The sequence below is a fragment of the Passer montanus genome, unplaced genomic scaffold, assembly GCF_014805655.1.
Source record: "Passer montanus isolate IOZ18808 unplaced genomic scaffold, ASM1480565v1 scaffold45, whole genome shotgun sequence".
NCBI classification, from domain to species: Eukaryota; Metazoa; Chordata; class Aves; order Passeriformes; family Passeridae; genus Passer; species Passer montanus.
In genome coordinates, this window is record NW_024369373.1 from 6,548,456 (window position 1) to 6,558,264 (window position 9,809).

Consider the following 9,809-nt stretch of genomic DNA (forward strand, 5'->3'; position numbering starts at 1 on the left):
TTTAACCCCAGCAAAAATGGTAGATCAGAAGCTTAGACATACTGTTTCCAGCTCTTGTGCTGATAGGATTTGTGATCAGTATTTTATTTCCTGCCTTTATTTCCTTTGCCAAGAATACATGTCAAGTAACATTACAGAAATCTATAGCCTCAAACTACCATTTCCCCTGGGCTTTTAGAATGACCTTTTTTCTTTCAGAGAAGACATGCATCAGTTAAAGATCTTTTGGACTCCTTCAAGCAGGATGAATTAAATGGCAGTAATTTAGAATAAGAACTTACCCCTTAAAATGTGGTAACATGCCAAAGTATCTCAACACCTATTTCCAATTGCTGTACTTGAACTTTCCACAAAGCAAAAGCAATATTCATACAAGCAGAAAGCATGCCTGAATTTTACCCTTGCAGAAGTAACCTGGCTGTACTTTAGAAAGTTCTGTACACTTAGTTCTTTCTTTAGATACCAAGAAAAAAGTGCCATGTTAGTTAACAGAATGACTACTAACATTAGATTTGTTGTCCTTTTGCCAAAAAGGGCTCAAAGGGGTTTTTTTTCAGTTTATTAGAACATTACCTGATGGGGGGGGAAAATGAGAAAAGTGACTAAGGAATACACCTGGAAAATATTTTAAAAAACCCTAACTATATGAGAATTTTGACCTTGTAAGAGCTGCAAAATACGTTCCCAAGAAAGCTGTTTTTATGGCACTTCCACGTGCTGTGATGGGCTCGTGGCACAGAAGAGCAGGACGAGGAAGGGGAGCACGGTGAGGCGAGTGCCCGCGTGCTCCCCGAGCGTGCCAGGTGCCACGGGAGCCCTGCCTTGCAGAGCTGCCAGAGAGCAGTGCTCAGCTCTGAGCATGGACTGAGCAGGACCCAGAGGAGAGGAAAGCTTGATAAGCAGTGAGGAAACTTCGTGTTAGGGACAGGCTGATAAAATTGTGTGTGTTTGGTCTAGCAAACAGGAGGGGAAGGGCACACAAAAGAGTCTGGAGCAGAGGCGCTGAACATGCAGTGAGGAAATTGAGTACCTGGTCTGTTCTTGTGCTTTGTCCTTCTGGACTGGCTTTCAAGGAGGGGCTAAAAAAACATTTAAAGGCCTTCATGAAGACAGGCTCCTTCCCCCTACCCAGAGAAATTAGCACTATTCATGGAACTTTCTTTTACCTGATCAAGAGTTGTTTAGTTGACAAAATTCATGCAAACAACAGTGATTTACTAAACCTTTTCCTTCGGCCTGTTCAGTTTATTTATGCAAGCTATAAACATTTGAAATTATTTAAGGGAAAAATTAATGTGTTTTTGCTTGGAGCTAAATAACATGGATATTTATAACTGCCTGTAAATCAGTCACTATTCATTCCACTAACACCCACCTGTGAAGGAGTGGGTCTGTTATCAAGTCAGCTGTTGGGACAATGGAAAGGAGATAACTTGAATTAAAGAGCCCTGGAGATAATTTCCACCCTTTACAGTGTTGTTGTGAATTCTTAAAAGAAAAGAAGGCTCTCCTACATTTTTTTGCTTTGCAGCAGATCATAGTTGGTTCTCTTCTCTCAAATACAATGAAAATGTTTCCATTTTTATTAAAATGTAACTTTATCCAGCAAGATTTCTGTCCAGTCCATTAAATGTTTGCTGAGAGAGCTACTTCGCATTCATGTATTTTCTTCCCTCTTTTCACATGAAACCACAGGAATATTAAAAAATAACCCCTTATGACATACAATGCAAAAAAAAGTAACAGAAAATGCAAACAAAGTAGTAGAAAAAAAAAAAAGTTGTTGCTTGTGCTGAACGGGTATGACCTCACAGAGAAATTAAATTGTTTTTCTGACAGACTGCATGTCTCGGACAGGTTTTATTAAACACTGTATGAGACTAAAAGATTTACAGCCAAAGAAATATTTCAACTCAGGAAGGCTTTCTGCAAAACAAGGCATTGCTCTGCTCTCCTCCCTTCTGCCCTGACTCCTGCAGAGCTGCTTCAAATGCAGTCTGGCAGCTCTGGCTACAACCTTTTCTCTCCTCTGCAATCGATCATGTACTGGTATTCAAACCTGCAGATTTAGTTGTTTACAGAAAACTCTCCCTTACATAGAGAATTCATGAAATGAACAAGAGAGGACAGATTTGGATGCTGTTCTATGTTATGTCTTTCCAAACCCAAGTTACATTTAATTTTCTGTAAGATATATAATAGCATTTTAACTCCTCAGCTGTTGCATTTTGATGTGTTTAGTAAGAATGTTTTCCTGTATTCCATTTACTAGCATATCAATATAGCAATTTCATTAATTCTTAAAATCAGAGAAGCATTTAGATTGAAAAGACCTTTAAGATCAATGAGTCTAACTGTAAACCTAACACATACAAGTCCACTACATTCTTAGGTGGTCAGAGACTATTTATTTTGGTTTGAATCTTATGGTAACTGTCAGCTTCCTCACCCAAATTAGACCCCATCAGTGAAAGCTGTCATTTCTTGTTCAGTGTTCTTTATGTCCATCTTCAGCAGCAAGAGAAGGAGCACCTGGCCTGTGGCCAGGCCTCTCCTGCCTGTAACAGTGCCAAGGAACTGTCCCAGTCACTGTGCACAGACACAGCTGCAGAGGGAAAGGTGCACTCGGCATTTGAGACTTCAAGATACGCTTGGGCATGTAGACAGGATTTTTCTTGTTTGTTTTTACAGCTGGCTATTTAATCACAGGTGTTTTTGTTGGACAAAGAAAGCCTTTTTAAGAAACAAAATAAAAGGCAATTATCAGGATTTCACAGATGTAACTTTACTGTATGCTATACAATGGATTTAACTCCAACAGCATGCCATGTAGCTGCCTCCCAGTTGTTTCATACAACCACCTAACCTAAATCTTTGGGTTTTGTTTTAATGACACAACCTCGTGGTTATCTACAATGTATGTCATTCTAGCATAGAATATCTAGCAAAATAAAAATTTCCCCAAAGATACAACACTTCAATAATAAAATCTGTGGTTTGTAGTAAGGATAAATACAGACTTGTTAATGTAGTGTGACACTGAGCACCCTATGTGACCAAGTGACCAGTGTGTGGGGTGAGGACACTTGCAGGACTCCAGCCATAACGTTTGTTGCACAAGATGACACTGATGACCCATCCTAACAAATAACTTGGCCATCTCCTATAGTTTCCACATAAGCTGAGGTCTTTCACATTTTCCCATGCTAGTGACACTGAGGTAAAAATAACTCCCTGACCTCCAGAGTGTAATGTGACACACGAGGTTTAGTTTCCTTTATCCTCCTGCTTAAGCTCTAACACTAAAGCCCAAGTGTTTACTCTCACTTCTCTTAGTCTTCCAGACTCATGTAAAAAACAACAATGTCACCAATATGTGATCACGTGTCATTAAATCAATGTTACTGGTATTCAGAATATTCATAGCCTGTGGGATTTCAGCTGAGAAAAAAAAAGTAGCTGTAGTAAAAAAGGCCAGCAGTAAACTTCAACGAAAGTAAGTACTTTCTTCTGGAACTGAAGTATACCTGTAAGGCTCTGAGGCACAGCTTTCAGTGTTTTCAAAAGTTTGATTTATGGCACTTCACAGTATGTGACTGGGAATCTGAAAAGGCTTTTCATAGTTCTGGGGATCTTGCATAACTTGAGAAACTCTTGGTAGTTCTTAATTAGTCCACTACGATTTGCTCTGTGGGACACTGTACACACCAAGTAATCAAGAGCCAAGTGGGGAACAAAGGAGCAAAGTGGAAATACTCACAACTAGCCTGCTGAGAAATCATTTCTGAAAAGTTAGCAAAGTCAACCATAATTTTAATTTTAGGGCTGGATGCCTTCTAATAATAGCAAAGGATGGATTTGAAATTGGAACAACTATACTGGCAGACAAAAGACTAATAAATCCATTAATAGGGCTATCCTATTTACTGCAAAAAGGGAAATGAACTGGCAATAAATCCCTACTCATAAAGGTTCTTTTCGCATTAAGATATTTTACATCTCAATTCTTAAGGTGTACTTTTAAATAATGAGACATTCTGAAAACATTGCTCATGGAACAGGGAGTGTTGGGAAAGAACTTGAGTGAAAACTTCCAAGGTGTTCTGATCTTATATTTGTGAAACAACATGGTTTTCTTCCTTTTACAAGGCTTGCTAATTAGATCTTATTTGTCACTCTTACCACATGTACACTAGTCTGTTCCCCTTAGAGTCAAAATGTATGAGATCAACATGCACTGGCATATTTAATTAGCACACACTGTGTAGAGTCTATACAGAAATGTATTTGAGATTGTTTTTTAGAAAACTTTACTTTTAAAGGCAACCTAAATTTGGATCAAATACAACTACAGAATCCCCCAGAAGTCTGAAAGTTTAGAGAATAAAGGCTGTCCTTACTTCTGTTCATCCAACAACTGTTCCTATGCTGTATTGTGTTATTATAAGTTATAAGAACTTTTATTAAAGGTCCAAGTTTATTTGTATTATACAAATGTTTCAGGGTAATTCAGTAATTAAGAGAGTAATTAAGAGAAAAGTAACAGGAGTGCACTAAAAACTAAAAGCGAAGATGGGATCAGCACTGATGGGGTTGTACTGTAATATGCTGCATTCAAAGTGGCTCTGCTAAGGAACATCTGGTTGTATTTAAATGGCAGAGTTTGGACTCAGCTTGATAATACAAATAAAATGATGACATTGGCTTCAGCCTCTAGTAACCAGCTGCTTGCAAAGAGAGTGTCAATGCACCTAGTGTGAGTAGGATCAGAATCTCAGAATACTCCTGCTTTTAATCAGAGAGAGAGAGACAGGTACCACAAGTATATCAACAAAGGACTGGCAATAATACAGGGGACTCTATGACAGAGAGGAACTTTACTGTTTTGAAGAAAGTCTGAGCAGTTGTATTAGAAGGCCAGAGTTACTTAAGATAAAAGAACAAACCAACTCAACAGATGTCTTCAAACTGTCTCATCCAGAAGAAATTTATTTAAATACAGCTGAACTTGGTTACAAACATTATAACTAAGGACTTCATATTCTTCAATCATAGTACCCACATGCTAATTTGGGACCTGAAGCAAGAAAAAAAAACAACTTATCCTTAAGATGCTATTTTTTACAGCTACAAATCCTCCTTAGTTTGTTTTTATACATAATCACTTTTAATAGCTTTCAAATTAGACATGGACAAAGAGCATTATCTTTAAAAATCCCTGCAGTGTTATAGGACTTGTGAAACAATGGTTCTAACTCCCATGTTGTTTTCCAGGAAAACAAAGACTGTGATTCATTCACTCTCATTAATAAATAGCCAGATGCTCATGAAGTAATTCAACACAGATAAGACAATTTGCATAATCAAAGGGTAGGGTCTCAAAGCTAAATTATTTAGTTGTCTAAAACATTAAGTCAAACCATCTGTTTTAAAACAAGTATATATACAAGGCACTATTTTTTCCAAATAAACTCCCAAAATTGACTGGGAAAAACTTTATGTACTGCACATTCCCCTTTTAATAGAGAAGATTACATGAGCAAGAGAAATGTAAAATTAAAATACAAATTATTAAAATTACAATACAATGATTAAAAATTCCTAGAGACCTTTAAAGTTTACCTGAAGATGGAGATATTTTTGCAGGTGTTTTTTTGCCCTCCTAGCAAAGTTAACATTTGAAAACTGGTCCATGTTTTAGAAGATATCTATTCCCACTTCTGCATTGCAGCATGGACAGCACTGAACAAAAACAGCTTGCAATAATGTGCAACAAAGATATGTGGAAGCAAATAATACATTTTGGTGAGAGTAGATAAGGCAGTGAAAAGAATAAGGCACCTGAAAGGCAACAGAATCAGACAGGACAAATAAAATTAAAAGATGAGATGTCAAAGCTTATTTTACAATGTGTTTTAAAAAACATCAGGATAGAGAAGCTAAGTTTTCCATAAAAGAAAGACTAATGTTAATCTTCAGAGTATTAGATAACTGCAGTTGGACAAGACAGAGACATCCCACAGTTTCTGTTCCTTAATGGGATATTTTCTACTACCTCCTCCTCTGCTCCTAGCTTACTCCATGTTTGTACTGCTGTGATTTTGATAGTAAAAATCCAACCTTCATAAAAGTATTGTCTTCTGCCAGCTTAGTGAGCAGAACTGCCTTACAGAGGGGGCTGGGCAAGTGCCAGCACCAGTCAAATGCTGAAGGCCACTGAAGTAGGAGGAGACATGCAGCTAGGAGCAGGGGAAGGTAAATATAGAAGCCTAAATTTAGACCTTTCCCTTCAATTGCACAGCACTTTGGTGCTTATAGCCACTCTCATCTGTACGTCACACCCTGCTTAAACCACTACTGCAGAAATTTGTGTGATACAAAGATGAAGGTAAAAAGAGAAGGATCAGTGAATTTGTTTTTGTAAACAAAGTCACTCAGCTTTAGCCAAAGAAAAGAAACAGGTTCACTTGCATTTTTTTGAACTGATTCTGCTTCTGATTTCTGTTCAACTTTCAATCAATTTGAACTGATTCTGAAATACATGGTAGACACTGTGTTTGTTGGAAATTATTAAGGTTGAAAAACTAACAAAAATAATGTCTGCTTTTAAGTACTTATAAAAAATTTGTCATTTGCTGGCATCTGGCTAAACTCCTAGATTTACTGTCCTGAATAATTTCATCACCCCTGTGAATAACTCGTGTGTCCACAGAATGTACATTTCAAAATGAACATCAAAGTGGTCCCGGGACTCACTCTGTATGGTAGAATTTCAAAAGGAACCAGTACAAACCATCAAACACATAGCTGGAAGCAGTATTTTCTCCAAGCTGCAATGAGCACTGCTTACATTTACACAGCACCCCTTCAGTGCTGACCCTTAAGGAGCTCAGTGCATGCTCATTCTTCCATTAATTAAGTGCATGAGCAACACATTCTTGGGGGACTTATGGTGTGAGGATATGCTTAAACCCACCAGAATGAACTTGTGAACAAGCACAAAGCTGATGTATAAGGTTCCAAACTCACTTAGATTTAATAACAATTTTTACCTTGGTTTTGTTTCATGTTCTAAAACCATTTAATGAATATAGTGTGGTCTTGGTTTCCCATCATCTGATGCTATTTCTATTTGGTTTGTTCAGGGGTATTTAATTGGGTTATTCTTCAAGCTTTTTGGGTTGAATTACATTTTCTAAGATATATCTAGTGGCAATATTAGTCAGATACAAAAAAGCAGATAGGGCAAAATGCACAGACTTAGCCAAAACTCAGTCTGACTTTGTTCTCATTAGCTGAAGGAGATAAGATCTTAACTTGATTAAATTAGTATCAGATAAAACCGTAGTGGAAACAAAATCTTTTTTAGCTGTTTTTTGTCTGCTAGCACTTAGAGAATACACACTCCTGTATAAACATAACTTACCAGTGGCCATTTATGGAGCATCAGGGAAGAGCCACACAATTTATGTAATCTGTAACAAGAGAAGAAATTAAGGAGGCCAGACTTACATTTCACTTCCATACTAAAATGGGAAAAGTAATTTATAAAATAGGAGCCTTACCAAAATGAACAAAAATATCCATGTGGAAGATTATTCTGAGGTTTGCTTCTGCTCACATGCAAACATTTCAAAAGCACTGTCTAGCCTTATGATGCTGTCCTAACTTGGATCTCTCATACCAACCTCTACAGTGTTTTAAATTCTCATAATCCAGGTGGTGAATTTCTATTTTGAAACCCTCAAATGGGCACTTTTTCTAATAAATATTTTTCAGAGTTCTAAGGTAAAATGTCATTCTCTATACTTCCAGTATATGCCTAATAATTTGTTTCCTATGCCTTGTCAGTTCTTATCTATTTCTTGTTTCTAAAGGCAATTTTATAATTAGCTCACATTTTATGAGTCCATTTTTTTTTTTTTTGAGGAGTGAATGCTGTCTACAGTAGATTCAATCATGGGAGAGCTTAAAATGCAGTCTAGCAACAACTGAAATCAGCTGCATCTTTTACATTCACACTCAATCCACATTTTGATTAAGGTGTGAGACGGCTGTTGCAAACACCCACCTACCTGAAAATCCTGCACTACAGAACAAAGGGCACCAGCACAGTGCTATTACCATCTCATGTCTGCTTTCTGCTTCATATTATCTTTGTAACATCAATCAGTTTCATACTGTAAGGATGTGATTCTATTCCGAGGATGTCATCAATGTTTTTATCTTCTGTCTGTGCTGTATAAACAGCTTAAAAACAAAGTCACCTATCAGGGCTGTTAAGCTCCCAGAAGGCAGCAGACTGGTTTTGTTTGCTGCTTTGCAACACTGTCAGTAGCTTCAGCAGGTAATAGATTTAGAATAGTTTGTATTTGACAAAAGCCAAACAGAGAGTTGAGACAAACATAATTAAGGAGCTGAGATGATCAGGCTCCTGCAAATGAGAGTTTGTTTTGCTATCATGCTTTATAGTTTAGAAATGAAGTCTAATGTTATTATTGTTGTGTGCACTTAAAAAGCCAACTTTTAACAAAAAAACCCCCAACTTTCTTAATTATTTTTTATCCAAACACAGTGTAATGAATATCTGGAGATATAGATGAGCAGTTGCTTGGTAGCCTGATTGTCTCTGTGACAACAAAGGAAAACAACTCCTTGATAAAACACACAAACTTTGAGAGAGGAAGCAGAATGGAAATCAGAAATGTAAGCCTCATGGCAATAAAACTGGACTTCATTATTGCATTTACTAGTGCATTTATGGGTATTACAGTGCATAGTTTGCCTTTCCCTCTTCTTTTACAGCCTTATAATTTTTATTTGCCCCTAAGATTTTTACCCTCTTGAAAAACTTCACATCTTACTTATCTGTCAGATGGTAGATAATAACCATGGACCAGGGCAGGGAGGAGTAATTAAATTATTTCGAGTGAGACTACCCTGCCTCCTGAACACTGTTTTCCTTCCAGGCACTGAACCATCCCTTTGCCTCACAGGGAGCAGCAAAAAGGCCATAAAATAACATTAAGAGGAGGCTGTGGCCTGGGGTTCACTGGCTTAGACAGGGTAAAACTATTAATCTGCTAGTGGAAGACAAGAAAGCTTTCATTACACCCCAGATAAACCTCCTGTACGGCCAATTCCTTACTATTATAATCAGGTACCATGGATCACTTTTAATCACGATTCTAGGAAATCCATTACTATTTTAACAAAACCAAATTTTGGGTGTAGCTGTGCCCCTCTCGGAGGCTGGAACACACCAACGGCACCGTTCTGTTTTCATTTCCATATCCACTATGACTGACCCTTAGACCTATGCAGTAGAAACCCAAAATACCACCGGATTTTGGGGTTTCCACCCTCTCAGGCCCCTCAGTCTCAAGCGTGAGGGTCTTTCAGGAGGTGTAACTCATGTGGGTGTAACTCATGTGGGTGTAACTTTGTGCAGCTCCTCGGGAGCTCCGTGCGCCCCAGGCCCTCAGGGAGCGCGGGGTGAGGGCAGGGCCCCGGCCCGGGCTGCCGAAGGCGCCGTGCCGTACCGTCAGCGCTAGGGCTCCTCTGCATCCTGCCCCCGCGGGGAAGGGGGAGGCTGGTCCCCCGCTCCGGCAGCGGCGGGGGAGGCGATCGCGGCTCTCCTCACCCACCGGTAGCGGAGGGGCCGACGCGAACTCCGCGGGGCGGGCGGGAGCTCCGGCCCGGCAAACACTTCCCGGCGCACCAGCGGGTGCCGGGGGGTCCCGCGCAACCCCCGCGGAGCTGGTGGGCTCCCTCCGGCCTCCCCCTCGGGGCGACCACGCGGCAGGTAG

The 9,809-nt window shown here is 39.2% G+C and overlaps 1 long non-coding RNA gene across 1 annotated transcript; it reads right to left on the reverse strand.

Annotated features, from left to right (window-relative positions):
* Window positions 1–4,903: 4,903 nt before the first annotated feature.
* LOC120508099 lies at window positions 4,904–9,804 on the reverse strand. The gene is made up of 4 exons (XR_005628924.1): window positions 9,543–9,804; window positions 7,427–7,475; window positions 5,623–5,841; window positions 4,904–5,077 (listed from the first exon to the last, which is right to left on the reverse strand). It is a non-coding gene; the product is annotated as an uncharacterized LOC120508099 (long non-coding RNA).
* Window positions 9,805–9,809: the final 5 nt, after the last annotated feature.